Here is a 15,830-nt window from a genome sequence, read left to right as displayed (position 1 = left end):
AAAGCAGAACCAGGTATTCATTTACGTTATAAAATATTCAAATAAATACATAAATACATTTCGGGATATGTTAGGGATATGGTGAAAAACTCCGTGGATGTCGCGTTTACAGTGTTTGTTTCACTTCTCAGATTTTCAGGACAGAGAGTCAATTTTTCTAGGATGATGAACACACCTCATTTAATGTTTTCCACATAATGGTCTCTATGTTTCTTACTTATTCAGGTCCTAAACCAAAACAACTCCTAAAAGAAAAACCTCTCAATGTGGCATCAATTTCAACATTCTGTGAGTATAAAAATCAAATTTTGCCAGTAAGCCATTCCAAGTTCATCATTTAAAGAGCCATGTACACACGACGTGGCTTAACAGCGATCAACGCCAACTGGCCATAGCGCGCCTTCAGGTTGGTTGTAGGCAGTCAGGTTGCAGGTAAACTTGCCTCAAATTTTCATCATAAGACTTGCATCAGACCAGTACCTAAGGATCTGTACACTCAGACATGGATTAGCATATGTCACACAGCTGCAGGCCCGTTTACCAAATCTGAGTGAAGGATACTAGGGTTTGCCAGACAACTCCACTGACACCAAGACACGGCTATGAATGTTTGCAATTGGTACAAGACCATGGGACCTGGACAATGCAGGAATGGTCTACCATACTTGTCACTGATGAGTGTCCATTCACGTTGCACAGAAATGATGGTCGTCGCTGTTCCTGGACAAGGTGAGGTGAACAATACTTGAAGTTAGGCCTGCACAATATACCACAAATTTATCGTCATCGCAATATCCAGCTCTGCAATATGCATATCGCGAAAGACGGTGAATATCGCAATAAATCATAAACCCAAAATGTGTTAAAACAATCTTATGGCAGCTTGAAGCATTTAACGCATCAAAGAAATCCCTTTATGTTTTGACCAATCAGATGGACGCCTACCCATTGTTTACCAATCAGATGGAGGCCTATTATCTTAGACGATTGTCACCTATGTCGATGAGAGTCATTTGGAGTATAATTTTTAAACTGTTTCAATGAAATGGGAATGATGGTTTTGGTTATTTTTCTATTTGTTTATATACCGCAAATTATATCGTTATCGCCATATTGATCACTTATATCGCATATCGCAAGTTTTCCTCATATCGTGCAGCCCTACTAGAAGTCAACATGGTCCTCAGGGTTCACTTTGATGGAGGATGAGCACCAGTCTAGGCAGACATCACCATTCAGTGCAAAACCCATTTTGATTATTGTAGAATGTCCAGTCACTGTATGTTCTTACTTCAGAGACATCATGGAACCTTTATCATCCCCCAATTCCACCATCACACCCTAAACCTTCTGTTTATGGATGATGATGTTCCACCACATCGTACCAGAATTATCACATTTGGACTTCAGGAAGTGGGAGGGCCTGACATGGTATGGCCAACAATGTCCCCTCTCTTGAACCCCATATTGCACGTCTGGGACCAGCTGAAGCAGAGACTGAATGATCGTAACACCATCCACAAGTGACCTGACAGAATTGTAGCACTTGTTGAAGAGTTTAATGCATTGCCTCAGAACAACGTCATGAGGCTAGTGAGGAGCATGAAACGTTGCTGTCAAACTGTCATTGCAGCAAAGGGTGAAAATACCTGCTACTGATGTGGTCATTGGTGTTTGGGGCTGTCTTTATGATGGTTTGTGTTCTCAAATATCAAAAATACTAAACGTTTTCGGAGATTCCATCTGTTTCACTTTTCAAAACTAAAATCTGCTGATGACAGACATCTTGAAACTGCAGAGCACAGCTATGTGGACTGACATGATGTAGTACTACAACCATCACGTATCGACTTGCTGTAGTTAAAAGAGAAATACCAGCATGTCGGATGCTAACCATATTGACTGGCTGCTATTGGATTGATAATTAAAAATCAACACTCACTGACTGAATCAGTCAGAACAGCAGGGGTGGCTAGGTGGGAGATTCTGTGTCGAAAGAAACTAAGAGTGATTAGGCAAAGCAAAACACTCCAATATTTGTTGTGTGTGTAGAGTTGATGGAGGAAGGGGGATGTTGATCGTGTCTTGTTTGTTCATGGGGTGAGACCGTGTCAAGACCCTGACAAAAACAATACCGCCCCCACAGATGAGTATGTGACTCCCTCGTCGACTATGCAGTTTGTGTGTGTAGCATGTGTCTCCCTCACACAAAATCATTAAATTGGTTTCATTTACAGGGTTAAGTGGGCACTCAGTGGGGTGGGTTGCGCCCGGTGGACAGCTAGCTCTGTCGGCCCATGGGTGGTGCCACTCGCTATGCTGTCTATCACTGAGTGCCCACTTAAACCAATGTGGGCAAACACAGCTGGGGCCACCACAGAAACTGCGGACAAACCCATTCGGGGCCCACATTTTCTGCCCGCTTTAAAACCATGGGTGTCCCACTTGGCCTTGCTGCCTGGGATCTGCTTTGTGTTCCCATCTGTGTGGAGTGTGCTAAAAATGTACAAAACTTTTAATCATCCAACCACAACTCACTGAAATTTATCAGGGTTTAAAATAAGTCCAATAAATACACCAATTGATTTGTAGGTCATAACTGCCTTGTTTGTTTGGCTCTTGCAGAAGAACATGACATGTTTGACTTTGGCCCTATGCCGTTTAATACTTTTCTTTTCGTTGGCCCTGAAGCACTAAGATTTTTCTGCCTCACTGCTCTGCTATTACTTTTTCCGCAGAAACTAAAAAACAGTTTGCCACCAAAACAGCTTGCTTTGTGTCATTTGAAACAACGAGCACATCTTTGTCCTTGTATTGTTTAATTTTAATGAGCAGAAATATACCACACAGAGTCATTAACAAACCCTCTTCTCTCTGCTTTCCTTTTAAAGACAGTGACAAAAGAGGATAAAAATGAGTTGCAGGCAGTGGCTTTTTTTTTTGTGGAACTCTGATCGATCAATTATCCGCTGAGCTCCCTCCACTCCATTCAAATCATAAAGACCTGTCATGTTGGAGCTCGGAGGGCTCCAGAAGAAAGTCTGCCTCTTTATGCCCCTCCATTCACAGCATCCCAACGCCCAGTTTCACATACAAACTCAACATCTAGTCAAACCTTGAGACTCGCTGAAGGCAGTCAGGCCGAAACATCCTGGCAGCTCCTGCTGGTCGAAGATAAAAATCAGAACTTTGTTCTAATGCACAGAGGATTTATAAAGCCAGAACTAGCAAGAACAAAAGCCTGTAGCAAAAATCCAAATTAAATGTGATTCTTTTTTCAACTGGATATGTGGTTTGAGCCACAACTTCTGTAGCACAGTACACAATGTTACGAAGATCTTCAAAGAAACCTTAAACATTTTAAATTCCTGTCAAATATTTAACCTGTAGATGTTTCCATTTTTTGGAAACAAGTTTTTGGTTTCTGTTAGGAAATCTAAAAGTGTTTAGAACAATTACATTTCTCATAGTTTTTAACGGCACATCCAAAAAATATTGTACATTATAAAAAAAAAAGAAAATTGGGCGTTTGTGGCATTAACCTAAATTTAACATGCAGCACTTACTTTATTAATTTGTGTTTTGTGATTTCCCATTTGGAAATTATGTTCATGTAACAACTTAACCATTAGACCTTTTGCAAACTCATATTACGCATAAAGTCAAAAGATTGCAAACATAAAAGGTGGCAGAAGTCTTGCCCCTTTGCATTGTGGGTTGTAACGGTTTATTCTGTTTAAGATTTTTTTGTGTTCTGGTTGTTAAAGACCGACTCCAGGGAAAATATATTTCTTGCCGTTTTTAACATTTCCTAGGAGCACTTTACTTATGATGGAGGACATATATAAAAGAATTTAAGATTAAATTTGAATTTGAATTGAATTTGAATTTCTGGGTATTTTTTAAATCAAATTGTGGTGAATCAGGAGGAGATGAAAAAATGCCATTTGAAAAAGTTCTCATTTGTGACGTGCAAACTGCGGTGGGCGGACAACAGTCTCACTGCTCATCCTCCTCCCCCTCTGCACGCCCCCTTGCCCGCTCAAGCTTCAAGAAATGGTGGAGTGTTCAACATAAATGTGCTGCAATGAATTAAAATTCTCAGAACAAATATCCATGTTAGCTTTCATATTTTTTATTGCACTGCTGCTATTCTGGCGGCAGAGCATGCAAACAGAGCTCTCAGCGATGATGTGGGGAAAGGGGGTGGGGCTACACTGCGCCAAAGGTCCTGCCCATTTTGCCATTTTGTACTTCCTTTTTTCTGCTTGTTCTGGGGCCTTGGGATGCACGAGGCATGGGTCAGCACAAAAATGCCTTGTAGAATGGTTACGTTTGTGTCTGTCCAGCCATGGCAGCCATGACAGTACTAAGCCTAATCCCTTTTTGATTTTGAATTGAACTTGTTTTTTCTGGGGGTATACAATTTACTAAAATGTTTACTATTATTTTAAGACGTACCTAATTAAATTCAGTATCTTCTACCTTTAAAATACCAGCTGAGATGACCTAAGAAGATCAAGTCAGACCATACTTTGTTTTGCTGCATTTACCTTTACAATAGTTGGCCTGCTCCTTGGTATCTTGTTACAATAAATTATGTTCCACCTACATATTTACATTCAGATCTCTCTCTCAAAAAAGTGTTTTGCTAGGTTAACAGATTTGCTTTAAGTGGAAATTCTTCCCATAATTTTATGATAGTCGACCAACAAGTGATTTTTGTGTGTGGTTAACATCATTACAGTTGATTTAAGCAACTGTTTTCATCATATTTTATATGCGTTCAATAAACAGTGGAACTCTTGGTTTGAAAAGCAGGATGTTTGAGTGCTGATCACCTGCTGGGACCAGACTGGAGAGAAGTAAAGATGGGGGAGGGCAGGATAAACCACATGGACTCTACAGTCTGTTTGACTGAGTAGGAAGAACATTTTCAAACACTGGACCTTTCCTGCTCTTCAGGGGCCTCATTTATAAAAGTTGCGTACGCACAAAAGAAGGCGTACGCCACTCTCTACGCAATAATTGAGATTTATAAAAAGCAAACTTGACGGGAAAATGTGCGGTCCTTCACGCAAGCTCTGACCCAGGCGTACGCACAAAAACGGGTGATATGAGAAACGGTGACACCGTCGGCAGATGGAAGAAACACGTGAAAGTGAAAATGAAAATGACAATACTGCCTCTCATAAATAACAGGAAGACTTCACAAAGCAAGTCTTACAATTAACAGCCTACACGAACACCCGTTTGATCGATCAGCAGTGAAACAAACAAAAAAAAATCAAACGAAAATTACAACAGAAATTCAAATGAACACCTATTTGCAGAAAGAAAAGTGAAATATGTTCTGCAATATTGGCATGTTGTGCAATTCATCCTCATAAATAATATAGTTCACACAACGAAATAATGTCCAAAACTGATATTCTCGTCAATGTGTCCGTCTGGCGGAGCAGATATGTGCAGACAGACAGACAGACGGACATTTTAATTGTCCACTGGGGAAAGTTGTTTACATAGTAAAACATTTCTTCATAAGCTACGGAATTATGGTATTCATGCATATGCCCTTAGTTTGTTTTATTTTTGATAAAACAATGTATGGCGTATGTCTCAACCATTCAGAAAGCAACAAGAAATTACATTTGCGCTGATCAATTTCCCATTTCCACGTCGATTATTACCGACATCTGTAGCTTGTCAGATGTAATTAAATGGAGGGAAATAAAATGCCCCATCACAATGCGTAATGACGCACAATGGCTGATCTTGCGCTCTTGATGAGAGCAAATGGAAGAATTCGGAGTGAACGCATCTTTAAACAGCAAGAAGACTTGCTGGCAAACGAGGACGAGTGGCTTATGAGCCAGTTCCGACTTCCTCGAGCCGTCCTGTTGGATCTCTGCGGGCTTTTGGGGGGGTGTCACCCAGTGCATCTGGCGCGTCTGTGTTCCCCCTGCGCCTAAGTCACCACTCCACTTAAAAGGGATTCCCCAATTATTGCCGCCAGTCTCTCATCAAGAGGGGTCAGCTCCGGTGTCCCCCCCCGTGGCAGACACACTCTGGCGATGCAGCGCCAGACGTTTTTTTTGCCTCGAATTTGATGTCCGACCATTTCTTTTTCATTTCGGCCACGGTCCGAGGGTGTGAGGCTTCAGCATTTACTGCGTCTGCCACCGTTTGCCACTCACGTGCCTTTTCGGCATTAGTAATGCCCACACTGTGCCCACCAAACAACACTTTTCTCCTCTTTTCCACCTCGCCAATCTTCTTCTTTCTCTTTCGGCTTTTCCCATCAGGGGTCGCCACAGCGAATCATCCTTTTCCACCTCACTCTATCATGAACATCTTCTACCCTAACGTTAGCCAACTTCATGTCCTCTGTTAAGACATCCATATATCTCCTCTTTGGCCGTCCTCTTGCCCTCCTGCCAGGCAGCTCCATCTCCAACATCCTTCTACCAATATATCCACTATCCCTCCTCTGAACATGTCCAAACCATCTCAGTCTGGCTTCTCTGACTTTGTCGCTAACACAGGCAACATGAGCCGTCCCTCTGATGTACTCGTTCCTTATCCTGTCTAACCTGGTCACTCCTAAGGAGAACCTCAACATCTTCATCTCTGCTACCTCCATCTCAGCCTCTTGTCTCTGTCTCACTGCTACCGTCTCTAACCCATAGAGCAGAGCTGGTCTCACCACTGTCTTGTACACCTTTCCTTTGAGTCTTGCTGGCACTCTTCTGTCACACAACACTCCTGACACTTTCCTCCAACCGCTCCAACCTGCCTGCACTCGCCTCTTCACCTCTTTTCCACAATCCCCATCACACTGAACTGTTGACCCCAAGTACTTAAACTCCTGCACCTTCTTCACCTCAGCCCCCTGTAACCTAACGCTTCTACCTTGATCCCTCTCGTTCAGACACATGTATTCTGTCTTACTACGACTGACCTTCATGCCTCTTCTTTCCAGAGCAAACCTCCACCTCTCTAGCTGTTCCTCCACCTGCTCTCTACTCTCACTGCAAATTACAATGTCATCCGCAAACATCATTGTCCAGGGAGATTCCTGTCTTACCTCGTCTGTCAGCCTGTCCATCAGCATAGCAAACAAAAAAGGACTCAAAGCTGATCCTTGGTGTAGTCCCACCTCCACCTTGAACTCCTCTGTCTGACCTACAGCACATCTCACCACCGTCATACTTCTCTCATACATGTCCTGAACTACTCTGACATACTTCTCTGCCCCTCCAGACGACCTCATACAGTACCACAGCTCCTCCCTCGGCACCCTGTCATACGCCTTCTCTAAATCTACGAACACACAATGCAGCTCCTTCTGACCTTCTCTGTACTTTTCCATCAACATTCTCAAAGCAAAAATGGCATCGGTGGTGCTCTTACGGGGCATGAAACCATACTGCTGCTCACAAATCTCCACCTTCTTCCTAAGCCTGGCTTCCACTACTCTTTCCCACAGCTTCATTGTGTGGCTCATCAACTTTATTCCTCTATAGTTGCTGCAGTTCTGCGTGTCACCCTTGTTTTTAAAGATCGGGACCAGAACGCTTCTCCTCCATTCCTCAGGCATCTTCTCACTCTCTAAAATCCTATTGAACAACCTTGTTAGAAATTCCACTGCTGTCTCTCCTAGGCACTTCCATACCTCCACAGGTACGTCATCAGGACCAACGGCCTTTCCGCTCTTCATCCTTTTCAGAGCCTTCCTAACCTCATCCTTTCCAATCTCTGCTACTTCCTGCTCCACCACAACCACATCTTCCTCCCTTCTTTCCCTGTCATTTTCCACGTTCATCAGCTCCTCAAAATATTCCTTCCATCTTTTCTGTACACTCTCTTGAGTTGTTAGCACCTTTCCATCTCTGTCCTTAATCACCCTTATCTGTTTCACGTCCTTCCCATCTCTGTCTCTCTGTCTGGCTAGCCTGTACAAGTCCTTCTCTCCTTCCTTTGTGTCTAACCTGTCATAAAGCTCATCGTAAGCTTTCTGTTTGGCCTTTGCCACCTCTCTCTTCACTCTACGCTGCGCTTCCTTGTACTCCTGTCTACCTTCCTCAGTCCTTTCTACATCCCACTTCCTTTTAGCCAACCTCTTCCTCTGGACGCATTCCTGTACTTCCTCATTCCACCACCAAGTCTCTTTACCGTCTTTCCTCTTTCCAGATGACACACCTAGCACCTTCCTACCTGTTTCCCTGATAATCTCTGCTGTAGTTTCCCAGTCATCTGGAAGCTCATCCTGACCACCCAGGACCTGCCTCAACTTCTGCCTAAATTCCTCACAAGTTTCTTCATTCTGTAGCTTCCACCACTTGGTCTTCTTTTCTGTTTTCCCTATCTTCTTCTTCCTGACCTCCAGAGTCATCTTACACACCACCATGCGGTGCTGTCTGGCTACACTCTCTCCTACCACCACTTTGCAGTCATTAACCTCTCTCAAATGACCTCGTCTACATAGGATGTAGTCCACCTGAGTACTCCTACCTCCACTTCTGTATGTCACTCTATGTTCCTCTCTCTTCTGGAAGTAAGTGTTGACTACAGCCATTTCCATCCTCTTCGCAAAGTCCACCACCATCTGTCCCTCCAGATTCCTTTCCTTCACACCAAACCTGCCCATCACCTCCTCATCACCTCTGTTGCCCTCACCAACATGCCCATTAAAGTCTGCTCCAATAACAACTCTCTCTCCTCTGGGAAAACTGTCTATGACCTCATCCAACTCACTCCAGAATCTCTCCTTCACTTCTAACTCACAGCCAACCTGTGGCGCATACCCACTGACTACATTCACCATCACCCCTTCAATTTCTAACTTTAAGCTCATCATCCTGTCTGAGACTCTTTTCACCTCTAGAACACTGTTTACAAACTCCCCCTTCAGAATCACTCCTACCCCGTTTCTCTTCCTATCAACACCATGATAGAACAGTTTGTATCCTCCTCCAATACTACGTGCCTTGCTGCCCTTCCACTTTGTCTCCTGCACACACAGTACATCTACCTTCCTTCTCTCCATCATGTCTGCCAGCTCTCTGCCTTTCCCTGTCATTGTGCCAACGTTAAGAGTCCCTATTCTCAAACCTATGTTCCTGCCTTTTCCCTTCTCTCTCTGGCAACGGACCCTTCTGCCTCCCCTCTTTCTTCCACCTCGCCAATGATCACTTCTACTTCACATTGAGTGAAGTTATGTTTTTTTGATTTCCTCTCGGTGTTTGCCACGATTTCGCAATCAATGAATATTCATTCGTGGGCGTTTCACGGACTATTTATGGGCAACTATAGGCGTGACACGAAGCCGCAAAAGCTGCGCTGCATTTCGAATTGGTTGTGATTTAATAAGGGAAAGATGCATAAGATGTGCGTGCGCAGTTTTATAAATCCGAATATTCCTGTGCGAACACACGTCCTATATTTCATCCGTACGCCACTTCTGACGCAAATCCTACGCAAAGTTTTATAAATGAGGCCCCTGGTCTTTAATGTTTTCAAATCCTGACTTTTGTGTGTGTGTTTTTCTTTCCTACCTATGGTATTTTTGGAGTAAAAGGGCTGGGCTAAACTATTGCGTTGCGAAATTTCAGAAAAACTGTCAGTAAATGTATCTGACTGAGCAGAAACCAAAACTGCTGTAAAACTCACACTTTAAGTTGAGGTTTGCAGATGCAAAACATCAATGAGCATTATTACCTCTTTCTATTGTATGTATGTTGGTGGCTTCAAATTCCATATAATTATAAAAAACTATAAAAGAAAAAAACTGAAAGATTTGTCAAAAAAAAATAGAAAGATAAGAAACTATACAGTTACCAACAGTAGTGATAATACCAAGAGTGATGATTTTAACCACAAATGACTGTAATACTTTAAGGATTTATGCAAATGTTGATATTACTTTATAGCTACTTTGTAAAGAGCCATCATGTAATAACTGAGTTACAAAAATGTAGAGAAAACTTGTATCAGATACTTGATCAGGAGTCATATGTCAACATCAATTGTATAAAAGCAAAAAAAAATGTTGCTTTTACGCATTTTTTTTAAAAGATCTGACTTCTTTTTTGTCTGTCAGTGCAAGTGTTGAACAGATGCATCATTTGGTTTAATGTGCAGAAAAGTCCATTTTTCCTCGGAAACTGTTCCAGAGATTGTTCTGTCAGTCTGCTGCACTTTGAGGGAGCAGAGCTTCACTGGCAGAGGGTTAATTGATGTTGATGAATGAGGTAATGTGGAAGTCATTTGGAGTCAGGTCTGGCTTCTTTATCAGTGGCTGCACTCCACATCTCTGGAGGTAGAAGCTGAAAAGAAGTGATTCTCTCCAAATGGTTCATGATCTTTCTTACAGTGATGGCAGACTGATGACAAGGAAGCACAGCAGACTTGTGAATGAGGCTCATATTTTATTATAAGGAAAAATCCCTTGTTTTAGGACAAACAATCACCCGCAGTTAAAGATTTCTTAAATTTAAGCCATAAAACTTGAGCATAAGTATGAAATATTTAGTCTTGCTGGCTTTCTGTTTGGTGATCTGTCTTTAGTTTTAAGATGAGCATACATTTTGCATTAAATTTTGTAAAAAAAAAAAAAAGTCCCACCTAGGTGTGGGAAATTTGTTTGCCACATTTGGCCCATCCCCTGAGGGAGCAGTGAGCTGCAGACGCACCATGCTGAAGAGACAGCAACGTTAAGGGCCTTGCCCAAGGACCCCCACTGGGTAATGTTAATTGCTCGCTATTGATATGGTAATTCCCCCCAGTACCATTATTTATTCCCCTCAGGGAATCGAACCCTGGATTCCTGCGTGGCAGCCCTTTTACCTTAACAACCGAGCTACCCAGCCGCTCCAGTTCTGTTTGCCTGTATGTATATTTTTATATTCAAAAATAAGAAAAAACAATCACAAATAATAATAATAAAAAAATAATAATAAAAAATAATAATGGATTAGATTTATCTGCACTTTTCCAGGCGCTTATAGTGCTTACAATGTGTCCATTATTCATTCACTCCCCATTCATTCTGGGTGATGACAGATACTGTATAAATATAACTTCACACAAATTTACAAAATAGTACTCCAAATTTTGGTTTCTCATCTTTTGATATAAAAAAAACAGTATTGAGTTTGTGTAATGCATTCTGGTTATTAAAAAAAAAATGCTGTAGAGAAATTCCAAGAGGAAGAATATACGCCCTTCATGTCAAACAAACATTCTATTCACATCAAAAAAATATGCCAAAATGTATCAGTGGCAACTTTTCCTTAATAAAGCCAATAAAGAAACAGTTTGTCAAACTTGCCACAACAACAAAAACTACAGTTGGTAACAGATGAACAAGACTACAAAATGATCCTGGAAAACTGTTAATTATCAAATCGGAATAGTAACTAAATGTTTCTTCCATGTCTGCCTTAACGAATAAATAAATTCAACTTTTTTTTTCTTTTTACTTTTTTAAAATTTTGACTTTAGTTTGACCTTTTGTTTTTTTCAAATTGCTACCAGTAGTTTTGTTTCACAGATGTGTCTTCAGCACACAGGTGGCCGACAGGTTCGTTTTTTTCAATGGTATGCTGTGGGTGACGGATTTGAATTGCTTTCCTACCCCTCTGGCTCTTCCCTATTGCTTTAATTGTAGAAGCATTTGAAGGTGTAGTGGAATCCAAGGTCCAAAAGCTTTTTTTTAAGGTGGAGTCATAGCAATGTAGGGCTGACTATCCCTATCACCCCTAGGATGATCCGCATCGCACTATGGTGTGAAGGAAAAACACATTTCTTCACGTGGGTGTGCTCTGAAGCAGGGGAGTTTACACTTAAATCTAAGTATTGAGTTTTTTGTTTTTGCCATCCTTTTTAAAGTTATAAAACCAATGTTGTTATGTATTTTCTGAGCACTGGCAGCTATGCCCTAACGTAGATGACCTGTGAATATTGTTGATGTCATCTAGAAGTAGTAACATCCGGATTTGAAGACAGTATTTTTTCCATATCTCTCTGATTGGAGGGATAAGTTTAGGGGTAGGCAGAAGCCGAAGGAGTATGTTACGGGGAGAGGAAGAGGGAGTACCCAGGCGCAGAGAGGAGAGGAGGCAGGAGGATGCAGGGAATAGGGTTTAATAACATAAACTAAAGACAAAAACAAAACCACTGCATACGGCAGGCTAGAATCTCGAAACACTACAAAAGCACTCAGCTCGAAAAACCGGGGAAGAATACAATATGGACCAGCACAGGAGGAAGGGAAAGACAGCACTTAAATACATACAAGGCAACAAGACACAGGTGGAAACACTCAGGACTGATGGGGCAAGGTAAAACTCGAAACAACAACAAAACAGGAAATACTACAAAATAAAACAGGAAATCAAGGAACAAAACACAAAGTGACTGAAACCGTAACAGAGTAGGGAAGCAATTCAGATTTGGCCTTAAAAAACATGTAAATAAGGGGGAAGTAGGTGAGACATAATCACGTCATGCAGATTTTTTTTTCAGCCAGCCCCAAAACCTGTACAAGTGGCCTTGTGCTTCCCTTGTGTGCAGCCTGCCTGTTTCGAAAAGAGTGTGTGGACATCCGAGCCTCCCTCTACTTTGTGCATAAATGCTATTTTTTGTTTACTCTGCCAATAAGGCGATTTTATATATCCAGCACCTTTTGTCCACACGGGCATTTCAGTGATTTTATCACAGCTGAAAGACGTCTTTACAATTTGAAAACATTCTCTGGTGAACTACCCCTTGACACTAACCAGGAGGAATGGAGTGCCAGACACTAATGCACAAATGTGTACAGTTACATTGGCCCTAAATTATGGCTGCCATACATTAATTTGTCTAAAGTTCCACTTACTGGCACGACAAAACAAATCTGATGTCTTCCATTATCTGGACTCTGACCTTGCAGAGTTTATCTGAGGACAATCAAGATGCAATTAGAATTCAAGCCTCTTCACAGAACAAAAAGTTTGATCCTCTGTCTGGTCCGCCTCTTAGAATGGCTCACTGTTTCTCTGGATTGTTCTCAGAAATTTAGCTGAATCAGTAAAAAAAAAACTCAGGGAATTATCCCAAAGGCTGCAAGTGAAGTAATTTTTTTTCTCACAATTATCACATAAAGACTGAAGATCCAATTTTCAAACCTTGGAACAGATTCATAACAGTTATGCCATCATTTGGCTTTATGATCAATTTGTTCCAGTTCGTTCTTCAGACATAAATTATTCATTTACCTTTGGAGCACAGTCTAATAAAGCGGCTTATTGCTGCTGTTGCACAGAGTCTCCAAAACACTAATTTCATTTTTCAGTTCCTCGACTGTTTTTGTCTTTTTCTGAAGTTTTGTGACTCTGGAAACTCACCACATAGCCACAGCAGAAAGTAATTCCAGCCTCATTTTTTTCAACTCCGTTTAACAGAAGCAAAGTGCGTGGCCTGGCCCGTCACATCCAACATCCCATAGTAGTTCCTCAAATGACTAAAGACAAAGACACTGACTGGATGAAGCACTAAAAGCAACAGTTTCCTATTATGACTTATGGATTAGCCTGTCTAAAATCTCCCACATACACATCCACACGAGCTTAAAGACAGCTTTTCCTGGCACCAGCGATGTGTCAAACAATGGCTGCCAAGTCTGCTGTATGCAACAAAAGATGCAGAGACTTAGGGAAATGGAAATGGTGATTCAGTGCCGTTATTTAAAAAAAAAAAAATCCATTCAGATGGACTAAATGCATCGTGGAATCTCTTAACCACTAAAGCGCCCATCTCTACGGAGCTAAAGAAAATGCAAAACCCACTCCGCTGTTTTGTCCCTGATGGTACATGCACAAAACTGCAAGGGAAATTTTAAACTACAAAAACACATAAATGGTTTTCCAATTAAAAATATACAACAGAACAAGTTTTTGGGAATAATACTAGAAAGCAAACTATCCTGGAAAACACACAACAGACAAAAAAAGGAAAATCTAAAAAAATCTTTCAATCATATACAAAGTTAAACTCTTCTGTGACTATAATTCACTTCATACATTGTACTGTTCTTTGGGACTCCCTCACCCCATCTATTGTAATGAAGTATGGGTGAATAATTATAAATCTTCATTTAGGGGTCTGACAATTAATCGACTTAAACGATGAATCGATTTACATCCCTACGATCCAACCAGATGAACTGTCTGAGGCAAGTTGATAATCAAATCAACGTATCGCATTATAAAATCATTTAAAAATGAATTAAATCAATTATATCACTATTGGAAAATTATTTTTGGATTGCAGCATGGTAGGTTTATTTTACTATAACGTAAAAACAACTAAGTGCATGACAGCAGACAACACACATGTGAGGGCAGCAGAAAATGATCAATCCATCATTCCAGTCCAATGTGTGGAAACACTTTGAATTTAGTGATAAAATGTTCTAATGTTCCCTTTGGATTATTTTGATGTGAATAAATTTTATGAAACTAAAATGTGAATGGATTTGCCATTAATTCTTGTTTACTTGTTTGTTTGTGCACATATTGAATTTGCACTTGATTATCCTGCAGGAAATGCGAGGACTCTGGAAATCTTCACCTGCACCCTTCAGTACAAAGGTATTTATCTCTAAGTCACACTACTTGAGTTTTTGGCCAAAGATGCCCTGGATTGATTTGAAGTCAGTGAATCGCATCAATGAAAATAAACCAATATTGACTTTGAATCAGATCAGCAACCACAAATTGTGATATGAAGTGAGTTGTTGTTAAGATGAATTTATACACCCATATCTTCAGTACATCCATTATACATGTTATAAGCAATCCGGATTGTTCACAAAGTGGAATACTTAGAGCATAGTAATTAATAATTATTAACTATTGCAAACAAATTTAATTGAAAAAGATTTATTTTTCTTATCGTTTTTTCTGTTATTTAAGTTTCATTGTGTTTTTGCTGAATGAAAGGAAAGCCAAAAACTTATATTTTTATGCTGCAAAAAGAGAGCTGCAATTCAGCATCACGTCCCCAATATTTTGCTCACTCTGTGCATGCTAGTCTATTAATAACTTCTGGCCCACTTCACCTCACATATCCTCTCCCACCCAACAAAGTTACAAGTTATTGAGTGCTCCCCATTAGAAAACGCAACTACAGACCTTTTTGACATCTATTCAAGCCTGCAGCCAGATATCCACGTCCGGAGCCAGTCCAGGAGTTGTAAATACTCAAGCAGAAGCAGCAGAACCGCTGCAATAAAAAGCCCTGCATGTTGATCTTAAGCTGCATAAATAGCTTCTACTATTACATAAACAAAACACATTGTGAAATTCAACTGTTCGCACTGCAGCTCATGGGCATACAGCCAAAAGCTACTCTGCTTTACAGTTATATATTGCTGGCCTGTTTTCTTTTTTTTCAGTCGGGAGGGGAGCTGTAAAGCTGGAAACACCTGAGGAGGAGAGTCCAATAGCAGAACGATCAAAAATTACCTTGATGGTAAAATAAAGTTTTCCCTGTGGGCCATGGCTTTGTTTGTGGAAATGCAGCTCGAGCACTGCCATGATTACACAATATTGCATAAATGAACACTACCTTATTGTTTAAGGGAGCACACACACGCAGATACTTGGTTTGTTGTATCCTGTGAGGAAAATTAGCAGTCAGATCGAAGCAGCCTTCTCTATTTGCTGCAGAGAAATAAATACCCTAGCTTCCCCTCCATGCTGGAGTTGCACAAACTCCATTCAGTTTAAACAGCTTCTGCAATCTGCCGTGAGAGGTAATCTAAAATGAGCAAAGGTAGGATG

At 41.0% G+C, this 15,830-nt stretch overlaps 1 protein-coding gene across 7 annotated transcripts in view; it reads right to left on the bottom strand.

Annotated features, from left to right (window-relative positions):
* The window catches only part of arvcf (ARVCF, delta catenin family member), a 265,429-nt gene that overhangs the window by 217,241 nt on the left and 32,358 nt on the right, over positions 1 to 15,830 (bottom strand). The gene's annotated exons all lie outside the window — the stretch shown is intronic.

Source organism: Oryzias latipes, chromosome 9 (genome assembly GCF_002234675.1).
Source record: "Oryzias latipes chromosome 9, ASM223467v1".
In the NCBI taxonomy this organism is placed as follows: Eukaryota; Metazoa; Chordata; class Actinopteri; order Beloniformes; family Adrianichthyidae; genus Oryzias; species Oryzias latipes.
This window is presented reverse-complemented; position numbering and strand designations above follow the sequence as displayed.